The sequence below is a fragment of the Pleurodeles waltl genome, chromosome 12 (genome assembly GCF_031143425.1).
Source record: "Pleurodeles waltl isolate 20211129_DDA chromosome 12, aPleWal1.hap1.20221129, whole genome shotgun sequence".
NCBI lineage: Eukaryota > Metazoa > Chordata > Amphibia > Caudata > Salamandridae > Pleurodeles > Pleurodeles waltl.
In genome coordinates, this window is record NC_090451.1 from 117,078,486 (window position 1) to 117,098,128 (window position 19,643).

The 19,643-nt window shown below is 43.5% G+C and overlaps 1 non-coding gene across 1 annotated transcript; it reads left to right on the top strand.

Annotated features, from left to right (window-relative positions):
- The first annotated feature begins 1,352 nt into the window (after positions 1 to 1,352).
- On the top strand, positions 1,353 to 1,426 carry TRNAI-AAU (transfer RNA isoleucine (anticodon AAU)). The gene has a single exon. It is a non-coding gene; the product is annotated as a tRNA-Ile (tRNA).
- The last annotated feature ends 18,217 nt before the right edge of the window (positions 1,427 to 19,643 follow it).

Genomic DNA, 19,643 nt, shown 5'->3' on the forward strand with positions numbered 1-19,643 from the left:
ACAAAGATGAGCATTGTCATTGTTTGAAAAGAGATCCAGAAAGGGTTTCACAAACTCTCGGCATATCTCTCAAAACAACGACCTGGATAACGTCAACTCCAGCGAATTTGGAAACCTCCAGCTGTCTGCCATCACATTGTCGGTGCCCTTGATGTGTACTGCCGACGTGTGCAACAGGTTGATTTCTGCCCAATAACCCAATTGTTCTGCTATTGCATTGAAGGATTTTGAATGCATGCTTCACTGTTGGTTAATGTAAAAGACAGCTACCTTATTCTCTGTCTTTACTAGCACATTTTTTTGAGACAGATGATGATGGGAAAACTTCAAAGCCCTGTAGATTACCATCAACTCCATCTATTTCCATGACCTCCGACTCTCTAGGAAAGACCACTTGAATCGACAGGATCAGTCCAACACAGTAGCTCTCGAGCCAGGTTTGCTGGCATCTGTTGCGAGGAATTCAGGAGCATCCAGGTGTATTAGTGTCCACTTAGACCAGTGGTCTTCAAACTCTTTAATGCCGCATCCACCCAATGGGGAAAAAAACATTGGTGCCTCCCCTCTGAATTGTCCACAATTCTTCTATTAAATTGACAATGTTTAAATATGTCTAGACCTATTTAAACATTGTAGTTAAGTTCTGTTACTGTTTTAAAAATGCAATCAAATACATGACCCCAAATATACTATTCTGGTCAGGCCTGCCCTACTAACCAATTGCAGCGTCATGCTCTGCTGAGTAAACTGATCTCACGACAGTGAGGAATGCACAGGCCGGGTGGTGCCCGGCGCACGAAAGCGCGCCTTCTTGTGTTGTACGTCTCTTCGCGCAAATGCAAACTCAGATTTCCGACACTGTGGTCGGCAGTAGAGACATGGGAAGGCGCAGTAGGGAAGGCTTGAGCAACGAACCGTTGGCTATGTTTTGTTGTTACTTTGTTGACATGAGCTCAAGTAATTTGAAGCAGAAGGAACGGCCAGACCTAAAAAAAACTCTCTTACCTCCAACGCCGAATAACCACTATAATTATAATATCTCAAAAGCAGCTGGCCTTGTAAACTTAATGAGCAAGCAAGCCGATGCATTTTGGGTTTTGTTGTAAAAGAATAAAAATACTATCCATCCTTTCCTTTTTTTCCGGCAATAAGCGATGTTACAAAGATATCACAGCACACAGTGAGATTGAGTGAAAGAAGAGGCACTGAGGCTGGCGTGCAGCACTCCACAGCTCTTGTTATTGTAATCCAGACAGGGGGCGGAAGGAGAAAAGTATGAAGGAATTGCGATAGTGAGACCAACTCTTCTATCTATCCACATTACATGGAAAAAGGATATCTGTAGTACTCATGGCCGGTTAGCTCAGTTGGTTAGAGTGTGGTGCTAATAACGCCAAGGTCGTGGGTTCGATCCCCGTACGGGCCAGGTTGCATTTTTTCTCTCAACTAAACTCTTTTTTTCTCATTTAATCAAGCTCTTATAAATCCATACACTCTTTTGCTCCAGTATACGTTCACTTTCCATTAGTCCTTCTTTTGCCACTGCTGACCAAAGCTCAAGCCGGCAGCGCCAGTAGAACAACACAAGTGCAAGGGATTGTCTCTCCAAGATGGAGACACTGCCTCAGACTATGTCTCGTGAGAGGTGGAGGGAGACCAAGAGCTGATTATTAGATGCGTGGGGATAAGAGGAACATAACTCAGGTGAACAGATTCTGGATAGTGATGCCATAGCTAGGATCAGCAACGTTACAGGGGAAAGGATAGGAAAATAATTAGGTGACAGAAGTATAGAAGTGGCTACAAGGGGGTGTGTCTCTTAAGAGGGCCGAAAGATACACTGAAGGCGAAGGTGAAGTGAAAGAAGAAAGAAAGATCAAAGGAAGTCGACAGTGATTGAGAGAAAACTCACAAAGGCAAATTGAGCAAAAGACAAGGCCTGGGGAGTTAGACTACTTCAATGCAAATTTACGCCGCAGATGAGCATGACAACTGACCCTTGTACAGTGGTGCTGAAACAATTTTCAGTGTGGGGGTGCTGCCATCAAAGGGCTTCTGAAAATCCAGGAATCATACAAAGAACTAGTCCTGCGGAATGAGCCACGCACATTCAGAAAGTGTGGTGATGCGTTGGTTTCTTATTAGTAATCTTCGTTAGCCTTAGTCCATTGCGTCCTTGTGACAGTCATTACAAAGTAAGGTGATGTCACCTTCCAACAGGAAGAAAGAACAGGAGGATCCTTAAATGCTAGCCCCATGCACCCAACCTGGGTGCCAAGCCCTTGCCAAAGGACTGATGGGAAGGTGGGCAGGATGTAATGTTTGTGACAAAGACAAGATGGACTAAGGGTAATGCAGAGTTCAAAACATTGGTACTCAAATGCAAAACAGAAAAATTATTAAGCCATAATGCTTGACAAATGTATGCTCTGAGAACCAAGTAGCCACCCTAGGAATTTCATAGATTGTTACTCACTGGAATTCAACCCAGGAGGTGGCCATTCCTCTCCTAGACCATCCCTGAACTGGAAGATATTCTAAAAAGCCTTGCAAAGCCAGAAAAATTGACAACTTAATCCACCTACTCAGAGTCATAAAAGTCACCTTCTTGTCTTTTCCAGGCTGTCCAAAAGTCACAAACAAAGAGTCGGTTTTCCTGAACTGCAGAGGCCTGGTGACATGAATGAAAAGAGCTCTTTAAACATCAAGTGTATTCAGCAAATGTTCCTCCGGAGAGGAAGGAGAGGGAATGAAAGAAGGAAGAATTATTTCCTAAGATCTATCAAAAATAGACTTAACCTTTGCAGCAAAGGTAAGGCTAGGCCTTAAAGTTACCCCATCTTCCAAAGTATCAAATGAAGAGAGGACAGCATTTTAAGGCTCCCAGCTCCCCAATTGTTCTCAGCAAGGTGATAGGAAATAGGAAAATAACTTTATAGGAAACAATCTTTATGTCTACAGTATCCAGATCCTCAAAGAGATAAAATTGCAAAGCCTATAAAAGAGTAGGAAGATTCTGAGTTGGAGAAAAGGGATTTTTCAACTGGTCTTACAATTGACAAAAGATCAGAACAGCCTAGACACCAAAGATTGTAACATCGACGAAGGTACAGAAAAGTCCCTAAAAACCTTTATCGCAAAGCAATGAGCTTTCAGAGTGGAAAGAGATTCAAGTGAAACCCATTCAGAAGAAAATGCAAAATAGCAGACAAACTACAGGTAGGTGCCAAAAGATCATGAGCAGAACATCACGTCTCAAAAGACTTCCAGGTCTTTGAGTAAGACTTCGAAGTAGAAGGCCTGCTGGAGTGCTGAATTAACTCCACTAAGGAAGAGGAAAGACCCTTTGCTAGCAGTCCAGACTTCTCAACCTCCAAAGCGATAGAGTGAGTTGGAGCAAGAAGGTCAGGGACGACGTTCTGACAGAGACACACTTGAGCAGTACTCAAGGAGGTAGAAGAGCCAGGGGTTCAGAAGAGGAAACCATGACATCTCTGGCCAATAAGGGCCCACAAGAATAAAGTTCCCTCCCCCCTGCTGAGACTTGAAGAGAACCATCTGGATCAATAAAAAGTGGGGGAATGTATAAAGGAGACTTCTCAGCCACTTTATCACCAATACGTCCACTACCTAGGCTCCTTGTTCCGGAAGCCTGGATCAGAATCGACAAAGATGAGCATTGTCCTTGTTTGAAAAGAGATCCAGAAAGGGTTTCACAAACTCTCGGCATATCTCTCAAAACAACGACCTGGTAACGTCAACTCCAGCAAATTTGGAAACCTCCAGCTGTCTGCCATCACATTGTCGGTGCCCTTGACGTGTACTGCCGACGTGTGCAACAGGTTGATCTCTGCCCAATAACCCAATTGTTCTGCTATTGCATTGAAGGATTTTGAATGCATGCTTCACTGTTGGTTAATGTAAAAGACAGCTACCTTATTCTCTGTCTTTACTAGCACATTTTTTTGAGACAGATGATGATGGGAAAACTTCAAAGCCCTGTAGATTACCGTCAACTCCATCTATTTCCATGACCTCCGACTCTCTAGGAAAGACCACTTGAATCGACAGGATCAGTCCAACACAGTAGCTCTCCAGCCAGGTTTGCTGGCATCTGTTGCGAGGATTCAGGAGCATCCAGGTATATTAGTGTCCACTTAGACCAGTGGTCTTCAAACTCTTTAATGCCGCATCCACCCAATGGGAAAAAAAAACATTGGTGCCTCCCCTCTGAATTGTCCACAATTCTTCTATTAAATTGACACTGTTTAAATATGTCTAGACCTATTTAAACATTGCAGTTAAGTTCTGTTACTGTTTTAAAAATGCAATCAAATACATGACCCCAAATATACTATTCTGGTCAGGCCTGCCCTACTAACCAATTGCAGCGTCATGCTCTGCTGAGTAAACTGATCTCACGAAAGTGAGGAATGCACAGGCCGGGTGGTGCCCGGCGCACAAAAGCGCGCCTTCTTGTGTTGTACGTCTCTTCGCGCAAATGCAAACTCAGATTTCCTGCACTGTGGTCGGCAGGAGAGACATGGGAATGCGCAGTAGGGAAGGCTTGAGCAACGAACCGTTGGCTATGTTTTGTTGTTACTTTGTTGACATGAGCTCAAGTAATTTGAAGCAGAAGGAACGGCCAGACCTAAAAAAAACTCTCTTACCTCCAACGCCGAATAACCACAATAATTATAATATCTCAAAAGCAGCTGGCCTTGTAAACTTAATGACCAAGCAAGCCGATGCATTTTGGGTTTTGTTGTAAAAGAATAAAAATACTATCCCTCCTTTCCTTTTTTTCCGGCAACTAGCGATGTTACAAAGATATCACAGCACACAGTGAGATTGAGTGAAAGAAGAGGCACTGAGGCTGGCGTGCAGCACTCCACAGCTCTTGTTATTGTAATCCAGACAGGGGGCGGAAGGAGAAAAGTATGAAGGAATTGTGATAGTGAGACCAACTCTTCTATCTATCTGCATTACATGGAAAAAGGATATCTTTAGTACTCATGGCTGGTTAGCTCAGTTGGTTAAAGCGTGGTGCTAATAACGCCAAGGTCGTGGGTTCGATCCCTGTACGGGCCAGGTTGCATTTTTTCTCTCAACTAAACTCTTTTTTTCTCATTTAATCAAGCTCTCATAAATCCATACACTCTGTTGCTCCAGTATACGTTCACTTTCCATTAGTCCTTCTTTTGCCACTGCTGACCAAAGCTCAAGCCCGCAGCGCCAGTAGAACAACACAAGTGCAAGGGATTGTCTCTCCAAGATGGAGACACTGCCTCAGACTATGTCTCGTGAGAGGTGGAGGGAGACCAAGAGCTGATTATTAGATGCGTGGGGATAAGAGGAACATAACTCAGGTGAACAGATTCTGGATAGTGATGCTATAGCTAGGATCAGCAACGTTACAGGGGAAAGGATAGGAAAATAATTAGGTGACAGAAGTATAGAAGTGGCTACAAGGGGGTGTGTCTCTTAAGAGGGCCGAAAGATACACTGAAGGCGAAGGTGAAGTGAAAGAAGAAAGAAAGATCAAAGGAAGTCGACAGTGATTGAGAGAAAACTCACAAAGGCAAATTGAGCAAAAGACAAGGCCTGGGGAGTTAGACTACTTCAATGCAAATTTACGCCGCAGATGAGCATGACAACTGACCCTTGTACAGTGGTGCTGAAACAATTTTCAGTGTGGGGGTGCTGCCATCAAAGGGCTTCTGAAATTCCAGGAATCATACAAAGAACTAGTCCTGCGGAATGAGCCACGCACATTCAGAAAGAGTGGTGATGCGTTGGTTACTTATTGGTAATCTTCATTAGCCTTAGTCCATTGCGTCCTTGTGACAGTCATTACAAAGTAAGGTGATGTCACCTTCCAACAGGAAGAAAGAACAGGAGGATCCGTAAATGCTAGTCCCATGCACCCAACCTGGGTGCCAAGCCCTTGCCAAAGGACTGATGGGAAGGTGGGCATGATGTAATGTTTGTGACAAAGACAAGATGGACTAAGGGTAATGCAGAGTTCAAAACATTGGTACTCAAATGCAAAACAGAAAAATTATTAAGCCATAATGCTTGACAAATGTATGCTCTGAGAACCAAGTAGCCACCCTAGGAATTTCTTAGATTGTTACTCACTGGAATTCAACCCAGGAGGTGGCCATTCCTCTCGTAGACCATCCCTGAACTGGAAGATATTCTAAAAAGCCTTGCAAAGGCAGAAAAATTGACAACTTAATCCACCTACTCAGAGTCATAAAAGTCACCTTCTTGTCTTTTCCAGGCTGTCCAAAAGTCACAAACAAGGAGTCGGTTTTCCTGAACTGCAGAGGCCTGGTGACATGAATGAAAAGAGCTCTTTAAACATCAAGTGTATTCAGCAAATGTTCCTCCGGAGAGGAAGGAGAGGGAATGAAAGAAGGAAGAATTATTTCCTAATATCTATCAAAAATAGACTCAACCTTTGCAGCAAAGGTAAGGCTAGGCCTTAAAGTTACCCCATCTTCCAAAGTATCAAATGAAGAGAGGACAGCATTTTAAGGCTCCCAGCTCCCCAATTGTTCTCAGCAAGGTGATAGGAAATAGGAAAATAACTTTATAGGAAACAATCTTTATGTCTACAGTATCCAGATCCTCAAAGAGATAAAATTGCAAAGCCTATAAAAGAGTAGGAAGATTCTGAGTTGGAGAAAAGGGATTTTTCAACTGGTCTTACAATTGACAAAAGATCAGAACAGTCTAGACACCAAAGATTGTAACATCGACAAAGGTACAGAAAAGTCCCTAAAAACCTTTATCGCAAAGCAATGAGCTTTCAGAGTGGAAAGAGATTCAAGTGAAACCCATTCAGAAGAAAATGCAAAATAGCAGACAAACTACAGGTAGGTGCCAAAAGATCATGAGCAGAACATCACATCTCAAAAGACTTCCAGTTCTTTGAGTAAGACTTCGAAGTAGAAGGCCTGCTGGAGTGCTGAATTAACTCCACTAAGGAAGAGGAAAGACCCTTTGCTAGAAGTCCAGACTTCTCAACCTCCAAAGCGATAGAGTGAGTTGGAGCAAGAAGGTCAGGGACGACATTCTGACAGAGACACACTTGAGCAGTACTCAAGGAGGTAGAAGAGCCAGGGGTTCAGAAGAGGAAACCATGACATCTCTGGCCAATAAGGGCCCACAAGAATAAAGTTCCCTCCCCCCTGCTGAGACTTGAAGAGAACCATCTGGATCAATAAAAAGTGGGGGAATGTATAAAGGAGACTTCTCAGCCACCTTATCACCAATACGTCCACTACCTAGGCTCCTTGTTCCGGAAGCCTGGATCAGAATCGACAAAGATGAGCATTGTCCTTGTTTGAAAAGAGATCCAGAAAGGGTTTCACAAACTCTCGGCATATCTCTCAAAACAACGACCTGGATAACGTCAACTCCAGCAAATTTGGAAACCTCCAGCTGTCTGCCATCACATTGTCGGTGCCCTTGATGTGTACTGCCGACGTGTGCAACAGGTTGATCTCTGCCCAATAACCCAATTGTTCTGCTATTGCATTGAGGGATTTTGAATGCATGCTTCACTGTTGGTTAATGTAAAAGACAGCTACCTTATTCTCTGTCTTTAGTAGCACATTTTTTTGAGACAGATGATGATGGGAAAACTTCAAAGCCCTGAAGATTACCATCAACTCCATCTATTTCCATGACCTCTGACTCTCTAGGAAAGACCACTTGAATCGACAGGATCAGTCCAACACAGTAGCTCTCCAGCCAGGTTTGCTGGCATCTGTTGCGAGGAATTCAGGAGCATCCAGGTGTATTAGTGTCCACTTAGACCAGTGGTCTTCAAACTCTTTAATGCCGCATCCACCCAATGGGAAAAAAAAACATTGGTGCCTCCCCTCTGAATTGTCCACAATTCTTCTATTAAATTGACACTGTTTAAATATGTCTAGACCTATTTAAACATTGCAGTTAAGTTCTGTTACTGTTTTAAAAATGCAATCAAATACATGACCCCAAATATACTATTCTGGTCAGGCCTGCCCTACTAACCAATTGCAGCGTCATGCTCTGCTGAGTAAACTGATCTCACGACAGTGAGGAATGCACAGGCCGGGTGGTGCCCGGCGCACGAAAGCGCGCCTTCTTGTGTTGTACATCTCTTCGCGCAAATGCAAACTCAGATTTCCTGCACTGTGGTCGGCAGGAGAGACATGGGAAGGCGCAGTAGGGAAGGCTTGAGCAACGAACCGTTGGCTATGTTTTGTTGTTACTTTGTTGACATGAGCTCAAGTAATTTGAAGCTGAAGGAAAGGCCAGACCTAAAAAAAACTCTCTTACCTCCAACGCCGAATAACCACTATAATTATAATATCTCAAAAGCAGCTGGCCTTGTAAACTTAATGAGCAAGCAAGCCGATGCATTTTGGGTTTTGTTGTAAAAGAATGAAAATACTATCCATCCTTTCCTTTTTTTCCGGCAACAAGCGATGTTACAAAGATATCACAGCACACAGTGAGATTGAGTGAAAGAAGAGGCACTGAGGCTGGCGTGCAGCACTCCACAGCTCTTGTTATTGTAATCCAGACAGGGGGCGGAAGGAGAAAAGTATGAAGGAATTGCGATAGTGAGACCAACTCTTCTATCTATCTGCATTACATGGAAAAAGGATATCTTTAGTACTCATGGCCGGTTAGCTCAGTTGGTTAAAGCGTGGTGCTAATAATGCCAAGTTCGTGGGTTCGATCCCTGTACGGGCCAGGTTGCATTTTTTCTCTCAACTAAACTCTTTTTTTCTCATTTAATCAAGCTCTCATAAATCCATACACTCTGTTGCTCCAGTATACGTTCACTTTCCATTAGTCCTTATTTTGCCACTGCTGACCAAAGCTCAAGCCGGCAGCGCCAGTAGAACAACACAAGTGCAAGGGATTGTCTCTCCAAGATGGAGACACTGCCTCAGACTATGTCTCGTGAGAGGTGGAGGGAGACCAAGAGCTGATTATTAGATGCGTGGGGATAAGAGGAACATAACTCAGGTGAACAGATTCTGGATAGTGATGCTATAGCTAGGATCAGCAACGTTACAGGGGAAAGGATAGGAAAATAATTAGGTGACAGAAGTATAGAAGTGGCTACAAGGGGGTGTGTCTCTTAAGAGGGCCGAAAGATACACTGAAGGCGAAGGTGAAGTGAAAGAAGAAAGAAAGATCAAAGGAAGTCGACAGTGATTGAGAGAAAACTCACAAAGGCAAATTGAGCAAAAGACAAGGCCTGGGGAGTTAGACTACTTCAATGCAAATTTACGCCGCAGATGAGCATGACAACTGACCCTTGTACAGTGGTGCTGAAACAATTTTCAGTGTGGGGGTGCTGCCATCAAAGGGCTTCTGAAAATCCAGGAATCATACAAAGAACAAGTCCTGCGGAATGAGCCACGCACATTCAGAAAGAATGGTGATGCGTTGGTTACTTATTGGTAATCTTCATTAGCCTTAGTCCATTGCGTCCTTGTGACAGTCATTACAAAGTAAGGTGATGTCACCTTCCAACAGGAAGAAAGAACAGGAGGATCCTTAAATGCTAGCCCCATGCACCCAACCTGGGTGCCAAGCCCTTGCCTAAGGACTGATGGGAAGGTGGGCATGATGTAATGTTTGTGACAAAGACAAGATGGACTAAGGGTAATGCAGAGTTCAAAACATTGGTACTCAAATGCAAAACAGAAAAATTATTAAGCCATAATGCTTGACAAATGTATGCTCTGAGGACCAAGTAGCCACCCTAGGAATTTCCTAGATTGTTACTCACTGGAATTCAACCCAGGAGGTGGCCATTCCTCTCGTAGACCATCCCTGAACTGGAAGATATTCTAAAAAGCCTTGCAAAGCCAGAAAAATTGACAACTTAATCCACCTACTCAGAGTCATAAAAGTCACCTTCTTGTCTTTTCCAGGCTGTCCAAAAGTCACAAACAAGGAGTCGGTTTTCCTGAACTGCAGAGGCCTGGTGACATGAATGAAAAGAGCTCTTTAAACATCAAGTGTATTCAGCAAATGTTCCTCCGGAGAGGAAGGAGAGGGAATGAAAGAAGGAAGAATTATTTCCTAAGATCTATCAAAAATAGACTTAACCTTTGCAGCAAAGGTAAGGCTAGGCCTTAAAGTTACCCCATCTTCCAAAGTATCAAATGAAGAGAGGACAGCATTTTAAGGCTCCCAGCTCCCCAATTGTTCTCAGCAAGGTGATAGGAAATAGGAAAATAACTTTATAGGAAACAATCTTTATGTCTACAGTATCTAGATCCTCAAAGAGATAAAATTGCAAAGCCTATAAAAGAGTAGGAAGATTCTGAGTTGGAGAAAAGGGATTTTTCAACTGGTCTTACAATTGACAAAAGATCAGAACAGTCTAGACACCAAAGATTGTAACATCGACGAAGGTACAGAAAAGTCCCTAAAAACCTTTATCGCAAAGCAATGAGCTTTCAGAGTGGAAAGAGATTCAAGTGAAACCCATTCAGAAGAAAATGCAAAATAGCAGACAAACTACAGGTAGGTGCCAAAAGATCATGAGCAGAACATCACATCTCAAAAGACTTCCAGTTCTTTGAGTAAGACTTCGAAGTAGAAGGCCTGCTGGAGTGCTGAATTAACTCCACTAAGGAAGAGGAAAGACCCTTTGCTAGCAGTCCAGACTTCTCAACCTCCAAAGCGATAGAGTGAGTTGGAGCAAGAAGGTCAGGGACGACATTCTGACAGAGACACACTTGAGCAGTACTCAAGGAGGTAGAAGAGCCAGGGGTTCAGAAGAGGAAACCATGACATCTCTGGCCAATAAGGGCCCACAAGAATAAAGTTCCCTCCCCCCTGCTGAGACTTGAAGAGAACCATCTGGATCAATAAAAAGTGGGGGAATGTATAAAGGAGACTTCTCAGCCACCTTATCACCAATACGTCCACTACCTAGGCTCCTTGTTCCGGAAGCCTGGATCAGAATCGACAAAGATGAGCATTGTCCTTGTTTGAAAAGAGATCCAGAAAGGGTTTCACAAACTCTCGGCATATCTCTCAAAACAACGACCTGGATAACGTCAACTCCAGCAAATTTGGAAACCTCCAGCTGTCTGCCATCACATTGTCGGTGCCCTTGATGTGTACTGCCGACGTGTGCAACAGGTTGATCTCTGCCCAATAACCCAATTGTTCTGCTATTGCATTGAGGGATTTTGAATGCATGCTTCACTGTTGGTTAATGTAAAAGACAGCTACCTTATTCTCTGTCTTTAGTAGCACATTTTTTTGAGACAGATGATGATGGTAAAACTTCAAAGCCCTGAAGATTACCATCAACTCCATCTATTTCCATGACCTCTGACTCTCTAGGAAAGACCACTTGAATCGACAGGATCAGTCCAACACAGTAGCTCTCCAGCCAGGTTTGCTTGCATCTGTTGCGAGGAATTCAGGAGCATCCAGGTGTATTAGTGTCCACTTAGACCAGTGGTCTTCAAACTCTTTAATGCTGCATCCACCCAATGGGAAAAAAAAACATTGGTGCCTCCCCTCTGAATTGTCCACAATTCTTCTATTAAATTGACACTGTTTAAATATGTCTAGACCTATTTAAACATTGCAGTTAAGTTCTGTTACTGTTTTAAAAATGCAATCAAATACATGACCCTAAATATACTATTCTGGTCAGGCCTGCCCTACTAACCAATTGCAGCGTCATGCTCTGCTGAGTAAACTGATCTCACGACAGTGAGGAATGCACAGGCCGGGTGGTGCCCGGCGCACGAAAGCGCGCCTTCTTGTGTTGTACATCTCTTCGCGCAAATGCAAACTCAGATTTCCTGCACTGTGGTCGGCAGGAGAGACATGGGAAGGCGCAGTAGGGAAGGCTTGAGCAACGAACCGTTGGCTATGTTTTGTTGTTACTTTGTTGACATGGGCTCAAGTAATTTGAAGCAGAAGGAAAGGCCAGACCTAAAAAAAACTCTCTTACCTCCAACGCCGAATAACCACTATAATTATAATATCTCAAAAGCAGCTGGCCTTGTAAACTTAATGAGCAAGCAAGCCGATGCATTTTGGGTTTTGTTGTAAAAGAATGAAAATACTATCCATCCTTTCCTTTTTTTCCGGCAACAAGCGATGTTACAAAGATATCACAGCACACAGTGAGATTGAGTGAAAGAAGAGGCACTGAGGCTGGCGTGCAGCACTCCACAGCTCTTGTTATTGTAATCCAGACAGGGGGCGGAAGGAGAAAAGTATGAAGGAATTGCGATAGTGAGACCAACTCTTCTATCTATCTGCATTACATGGAAAAAGGATATCTTTAGTACTCATGGCCGGTTAGCTCAGTTGGTTAAAGCGTGGTGCTAATAACGCCAAGGTCGTGGGTTCAATCCCTGTATGGGCCAGGTTGCATTTTTTCTCTCAACTAAACTCTTTTTTTCTCATTTAATCAAGCTCTCATAAATCCATACACTCTGTTGCTCCAGTATACGTTCACTTTCCATTAGTCCTTATTTTGCCACTGCTGACCAAAGCTCAAGCCGGCAGCGCCAGTAGAACAACACAAGTGCAAGGGATTGTCTCTCCAAGATGGAGACACTGCCTCAGACTATGTCTCGTGAGAGGTGGAGGGAGACCAAGAGCTGATTATTAGATGCGTGGGGATAAGAGGAACATAACTCAGGTGAACAGATTCTGGATAGTGATGCTATAGCTAGGATCAGCAACGTTACAGGGGAAAGGATAGGAAAATAATTAGGTGACAGAAGTATAGAAGTGGCTACAAGGGGGTGTGTCTCTTAAGAGGGCCGAAAGATACACTGAAGGCGAAGGTGAAGTGAAAGAAGAAAGAAAGATCAAAGGAAGTCGACAGTGATTGAGAGAAAACTCACAAAGGCAAATTGAGCAAAAGACAAGGCCTGGGGAGTTAGACTACTTCAATGCAAATTTACGCCGCAGATGAGCATGACAACTGACCCTTGTACAGTGGTGCTGAAACAATTTTCAGTGTGGGGGTGCTGCCATCAAAGGGCTTCTGAAATTCCAGGAATCATACAAAGAACTAGTCCTGCGGAATGAGCCACGCACATTCAGAAAGAGTGGTGATGCGTTGGTTACTTATTGGTAATCTTCATTAGCCTTAGTCCATTGCGTCCTTGTGACAGTCATTACAAAGTAAGGTGATGTCACCTTCCAACAGGAAGAAAGAACAGGAGGATCCTTAAATGCTAGCCCCATGCACCCAAACTGGGTGCCAAGCCCTTGCCTAAGGACTGATGGGAAGGTGGGCATGATGTAATGTTTGTGACAAAGACAAGATGGACTAAGGGTAATGCAGAGTTCAAAACATTGGTACTCAAATGCAAAACAGAAAAATTATTAAGCCATAATGCTTGACAAATGTATGCTCTGAGGACCAAGTAGCCACCCTAGGAATTTCCTAGATTGTTACTCACTGGAATTCAACCCAGGAGGTGGCCATTCCTCTCGTAGACCATCCCTGAACTGGAAGATATTCTAAAAAGCCTTGCAAAGGCAGAAAAATTGACAACTTAATCCACCTACTCAGAGTCATAAAAGTCACCTTCTTGTCTTTTCCAGGCTGTCCAAAAGTCACAAACAAGGAGTCGGTTTTCCTGAACTGCAGAGGCCTGGTGACATGAATGAAAAGAGCTCTTTAAACATCAAGTGTATTCAGCAAATGTTCCTCCGGAGAGGAAGGAGAGGGAATGAAAGAAGGAAGAATTATTTCCTAAGATCTATCAAAAATAGACTTAACCTTTGCAGCAAAGGTAAGGCTAGGCCTTAAAGTTACCCCATCTTCCAAAGTATCAAATGAAGAGAGGACAGCATTTTAAGGCTCCCAGCTCCCCAATTGTTCTCAGCAAGGTGATAGGAAATAGGAAAATAACTTTATAGGAAACAATCTTTATGTCTACAGTATCCAGATCCTCAAAGAGATAAAATTGCAAAGCCTATAAAAGAGTAGGAAGATTCTGAGTTGGAGAAAAGGGATTTTTCAACTGGTCTTACAATTGACAAAAGATCAGAACAGTCTAGACACCAAAGATTGTAACATCGACGAAGGTACAGAAAAGTCCCTAAAAACCTTTATCGCAAAGCAATGAGCTTTCAGAGTGGAAAGAGATTCAAGTGAAACCCATTCAGAAGAAAATGCAAAATAGCAGACAAACTACAGGTAGGTGCCAAAAGATCATGAGCAGAACATCACATCTCAAAAGACTTCCAGTTCTTTGAGTAAGACTTCGAAGTAGAAGGCCTGCTGGAGTGCTGAATTAACTCCACTAAGGAAGAGGAAAGACCCTTTGCTAGCAGTCCAGACTTCTCAACCTCCAAAGCGATAGAGTGAGTTGGAGCAAGAAGGTCAGGGACGACATTCTGACAGAGACACACTTGAGCAGTACTCAAGGAGGTAGAAGAGCCAGGGGTTCAGAAGAGGAAACCATGACATCTCTGGCCAATAAGGGCCCACAAGAATAAAGTTCCCTCCCCCCTGCTGAGACTTGAAGAGAACCATCTGGATCAATAAAAAGTGGGGGAATGTATAAAGGAGACTTCTCAGCCACCTTATCACCAATACGTCCACTACCTAGGCTCCTTGTTCCGGAAGCCTGGATCAGAATCGACAAAGATGAGCATTGTCCTTGTTTGAAAAGAGATCCAGAAAGGGTTTCACAAACTCTCGGCATATCTCTCAAAACAACGACCTGGATAACGTCAACTCCAGCAAATTTGGAAACCTCCAGCTGTCTGCCATCACATTGTCGGTGCCCTTGATGTGTACTGCCGACGTGTGCAACAGGTTGATCTCTGCCCAATAACCCAATTGTTCTGCTATTGCATTGAGGGCTTTTGAATGCATGCTTCACTGTTGGTTAATGTAAAAGACAGCTACCTTATTCTCTGTCTTTAGTAGCACATTTTTTTGAGACAGATGATGATGGGAAAACTTCAAAGCCCTGAAGATTACCATCAACTCCATCTATTTCCATGACCTCTGACTCTCTAGGAAAGACCACTTGAATCGACAGGATCAGTCCAACACAGTAGCTCTCCAGCCAGGTTTGCTTGCATCTGTTGCGAGGAATTCAGGAGCATCCAGGTGTATTAGTGTCCACTTAGACCAGTGGTCTTCAAACTCTTTAATGCCGCATCCACCCAATGGGAAAAAAAAACATTGGTGCCTCCCCTCTGAATTGTCCACAATTCTTCTATTAAATTGACACTGTTTAAATATGTCTAGACCTATTTAAACATTGCAGTTAAGTTCTGTTACTGTTTTAAAAATGCAATCAAATACATGACCCCAAATATACTATTCTGGTCAGGCCTGCCCTACTAACCAATTGCAGCGTCATGCTCTGCTGAGTAAACTGATCTCACGACAGTGAGGAATGCACAGGCCGGGTGGTGCCCGGCGCACGAAAGCGCGCCTTCTTGTGTTGTACATCTCTTCGCGCAAATGCAAACTCAGATTTCCTGCACTGTGGTCGGCAGGAGAGACATGGGAAGGCGCAGTAGGGAAGGCTTGAGCAACGAACCGTTGGCTATGTTTTGTTGTTACTTTGTTGACATGAGCTCAAGTAATTTGAAGCAGAAGGAAAGGCCAGACCTAAAAAAAACTCTCTTACCTCCAACGCCGAATAACCACTATAATTATAATATCTCAAAAGCAGCTGGCCTTGTAAACTTAATGAGCAAGCAAGCCGATGCATTTTGGGTTTTGTTGTAAAAGAATGAAAATACTATCCATCCTTTCCTTTTTTTCCGGCAACAAGCGATGTTACAAAGATATCACAGCACACAGTGAGATTGAGTGAAAGAAGAGGCACTGAGGCTGGCGTGCAGCACTCCACAGCTCTTGTTATTGTAATCCAGACAGGGGGCGGAAGGAGAAAAGTATGAAGGAATTGCGATAGTGAGACCAACTCTTCTATCTATCTGCATTACATGGAAAAAGGATATCTTTAGTACTCATGGCCGGTTAGCTCAGTTGGTTAAAGCGTGGTGCTAATAACGCCAAGGTCGTGGGTTCGATCCCTGTACGGGCCAGGTTGCATTTTTTCTCTCAACTAAACTCTTTTTTTCTCATTTAATCAAGCTCTCATAAATCCATACACTCTGTTGCTCCAGTATACGTTCACTTTCCATTAGTCCTTATTTTGCCACTGCTGACCAAAGCTCAAGCCGGCAGCGCCAGTAGAACAACACAAGTGCAAGGGATTGTCTCTCCAAGATGGAGACACTGCCTCAGACTATGTCTCGTGAGAGGTGGAGGGAGACCAAGAGCTGATTATTAGATGCGTGGGGATAAGAGGAACATAACTCAGGTGAACAGATTCTGGATAGTGATGCTATAGCTAGGATCAGCAACGTTACAGGGGAAAGGATAGGAAAATAATTAGGTGACAGAAGTATAGAAGTGGCTACAAGGGGGTGTGTCTCTTAAGAGGGCCGAAAGATACACTGAAGGCGAAGGTGAAGTGAAAGAAGAAAGAAAGATCAAAGGAAGTCGACAGTGATTGAGAGAAAACTCACAAAGGCAAATTGAGCAAAAGACAAGGCCTGGGGAGTTAGACTACTTCAATGCAAATTTACGCCGCAGATGAGCATGACAACTGACCCTTGTACAGTGGTGCTGAAACAATTTTCAGTGTGGGGGTGCTGCCATCAAAGGGCTTCTGAAATTCCAGGAATCATACAAAGAACTAGTCCTGCGGAATGAGCCACGCACATTCAGAAAGAGTGGTGATGCGTTGGTTACTTATTGGTAATCTTCATTAGCCTTAGTCCATTGCGTCCTTGTGACAGTCATTACAAAGTAAGGTGATGTCACCTTCCAACAGGAAGAAAGAACAGGAGGATCCTTAAATGCTAGCCCCATGCACCCAACCTGGGTGCCAAGCCCTTGCCTAAGGACTGATGGGAAGGTGGGCATGATGTAATGTTTGTGACAAAGACAAGATGGACTAAGGGTAATGCAGAGTTCAAAACATTGGTACTCAAATGCAAAACAGAAAAATTATTAAGCCATAATGCTTGACAAATGTATGCTCTGAGGACCAAGTAGCCACCCTAGGAATTTCCTAGATTGTTACTCACTGGAATTCAACCCAGGAGGTGGCCATTCCTCTCGTAGACCATCCCTGAACTGGAAGATATTCTAAAAAGCCTTGCAAAGGCAGAAAAATTGACAACTTAATCCACCTACTCAGAGTCATAAAAGTCACCTTCTTGTCTTTTCCAGGCTGTCCAAAAGTCACAAACAAGGAGTCGGTTTTCCTGAACTGCAGAGGCCTGGTGACATGAATGAAAAGAGCTCTTTAAACATCAAGTGTATTCAGCAAATGTTCCTCCGGAGAGGAAGGAGAGGGAATGAAAGAAGGAAGAATTATTTCCTAAGATCTATCAAAAATAGACTTAACCTTTGCAGCAAAGGTAAGGCTAGGCCTTAAAGTTACCCCATCTTCCAAAGTATCAAATGAAGAGAGGACAGCATTTTAAGGCTCCCAGCTCCCCAATTGTTCTCAGCAAGGTGATAGGAAATAGGAAAATAACTTTATAGGAAACAATCTTTATGTCTACAGTATCCAGATCCTCAAAGAGATAAAATTGCAAAGCCTATAAAAGAGTAGGAAGATTCTGAGTTGGAGAAAAGGGATTTTTCAACTGGTCTTACAATTGACAAAAGATCAGAACAGTCTAGACACCAAAGATTGTAACATCGACGAAGGTACAGAAAAGTCCCTAAAAACCTTTATCGCAAAGCAATGAGCTTTCAGAGTGGAAAGAGATTCAAGTGAAACCCATTCAGAAGAAAATGCAAAATAGCAGACAAACTACAGGTAGGTGCCAAAAGATCATGAGCAGAACATCACATCTCAAAAGACTTCCAGTTCTTTGAGTAAGACTTCGAAGTAGAAGGCCTGCTGGAGTGCTGAATTAACTCCACTAAGGAAGAGGAAAGACCCTTTGCTAGCAGTCCAGACTTCTCAACCTCCAAAGCGATAGAGTGAGTTGGAGCAAGAAGGTCAGGGACGACATTCTGACAGAGACACACTTGAGCAGTACTCAAGGAGGTAGAAGAGCCAGGGGTTCAGAAGAGGAAACCATGACATCTCTGGCCAATAAGGGCCCACAAGAATAAAGTTCCCTCCCCCCTGCTGAGACTTGAAGAGAACCATCTGGATCAATAAAAAGTGGGGGAATGTATAAAGGAGACTTCTCAGCCACTTTATCACCAATACGTCCACTACCTAGGCTCCTTGTTCCGCAAGCCTGGATCAGAATCGACAAAGATGAGCATTGTCCTTGTTTGAAAAGAGATCCAGAAAGGGTTTCACAAACTCTCGGCATATCTCTCAAAACAACGACCTGGATAACGTCAACTCCAGCAAATTTGGAAACCTCCAGCTGTCTGCCATCACATTGTCGGTGCCCTTGATGTGTACTGCCGACGTGTGCAACAGGTTGATCTCTGACCAATAACCCAATTGTTCTGCTATTGCATTGAAGGATTTTGAATGCATGCTTCACTGTTGGTTAATGTAAAAGACAGCTACCTTATTCTCTGTCTTTACTAGCACATTTTTTTGAGACAGATGATGATGGGAAAACTTCAAAGCCCTGTAGATTACCATCAACTCCATCTATTTCCATGACCTCCGACTCTCTAGGAAAGACCACTTGAATCGACAGGATCAGTCCAACACAGTAGCTCTCCAGCCAGGTTTGCTGGCATCTGTTGCGAGGATTCAGGAGCATCCAGGTATATTAGTGTCCACTTAGACCAGTGGTCTTCAAACTCTTTAATGCCGCATCCACCCAATGGGAAAAAAAAAATTGGTGCCTCCCCTCTGAATTGTCCACAATTCTTCTATTAAATTGACACTGTTTAAATATGTCTAGACCTATTTAAACATTGCAGTTAAGTTCTGTTACTGTTTTAAAAATGCAATCAAATACATGACCCCAAATATACTATTCTGGTCAGGCCTGCCCTACTAACCAATTGCAGCGTCATGCTCTGCTGAGTAAACTGATCTCACAACAGTGAGGAATGCACAGGCCGGGTGGTGCCCGGCGCACGAAAGCGCGCCTTCTTGTGTTGTACGTCTCTTCGCGCAAATGCAAACTCAGATTTCCTGCACTGTGGTCGGCAGGAGAGACATGGGAAGGCGCAGTAGGGAAGGCTTGAGCAACGAACCGTTGGCTATGTTTTGTTGTTACTTTGTTGACATGAGCTCAAGTAATTTGAAGCAGAAGGAACGGCCAGACCTAAAAAAAACTCTCTTACCTCCAACTCCGAATAACCACTATAATTGTAATATCTCAAAAGCAGCTGGCCTTGTAAACTTAATGACCAAGCAAGCCGATGCATTTTGGGTTTTGTTGTAAAAGAATAAAAATACTATCCCTCCTTTCCTTTTTTTCCGGCAACAAGTGATGTTACAAAGATATCACAGCACACAGTGAGATTGAGTGAAAGAAGAGGCACTGAGGCTGGCGTGCAGCACTCCACAGCTCTTGTTATTGTAATCCAGACAGGGGGCGGAAGGAGAAAAGTATGAAGGAATTGCGATAGTGAGACCAACTCTTCTATC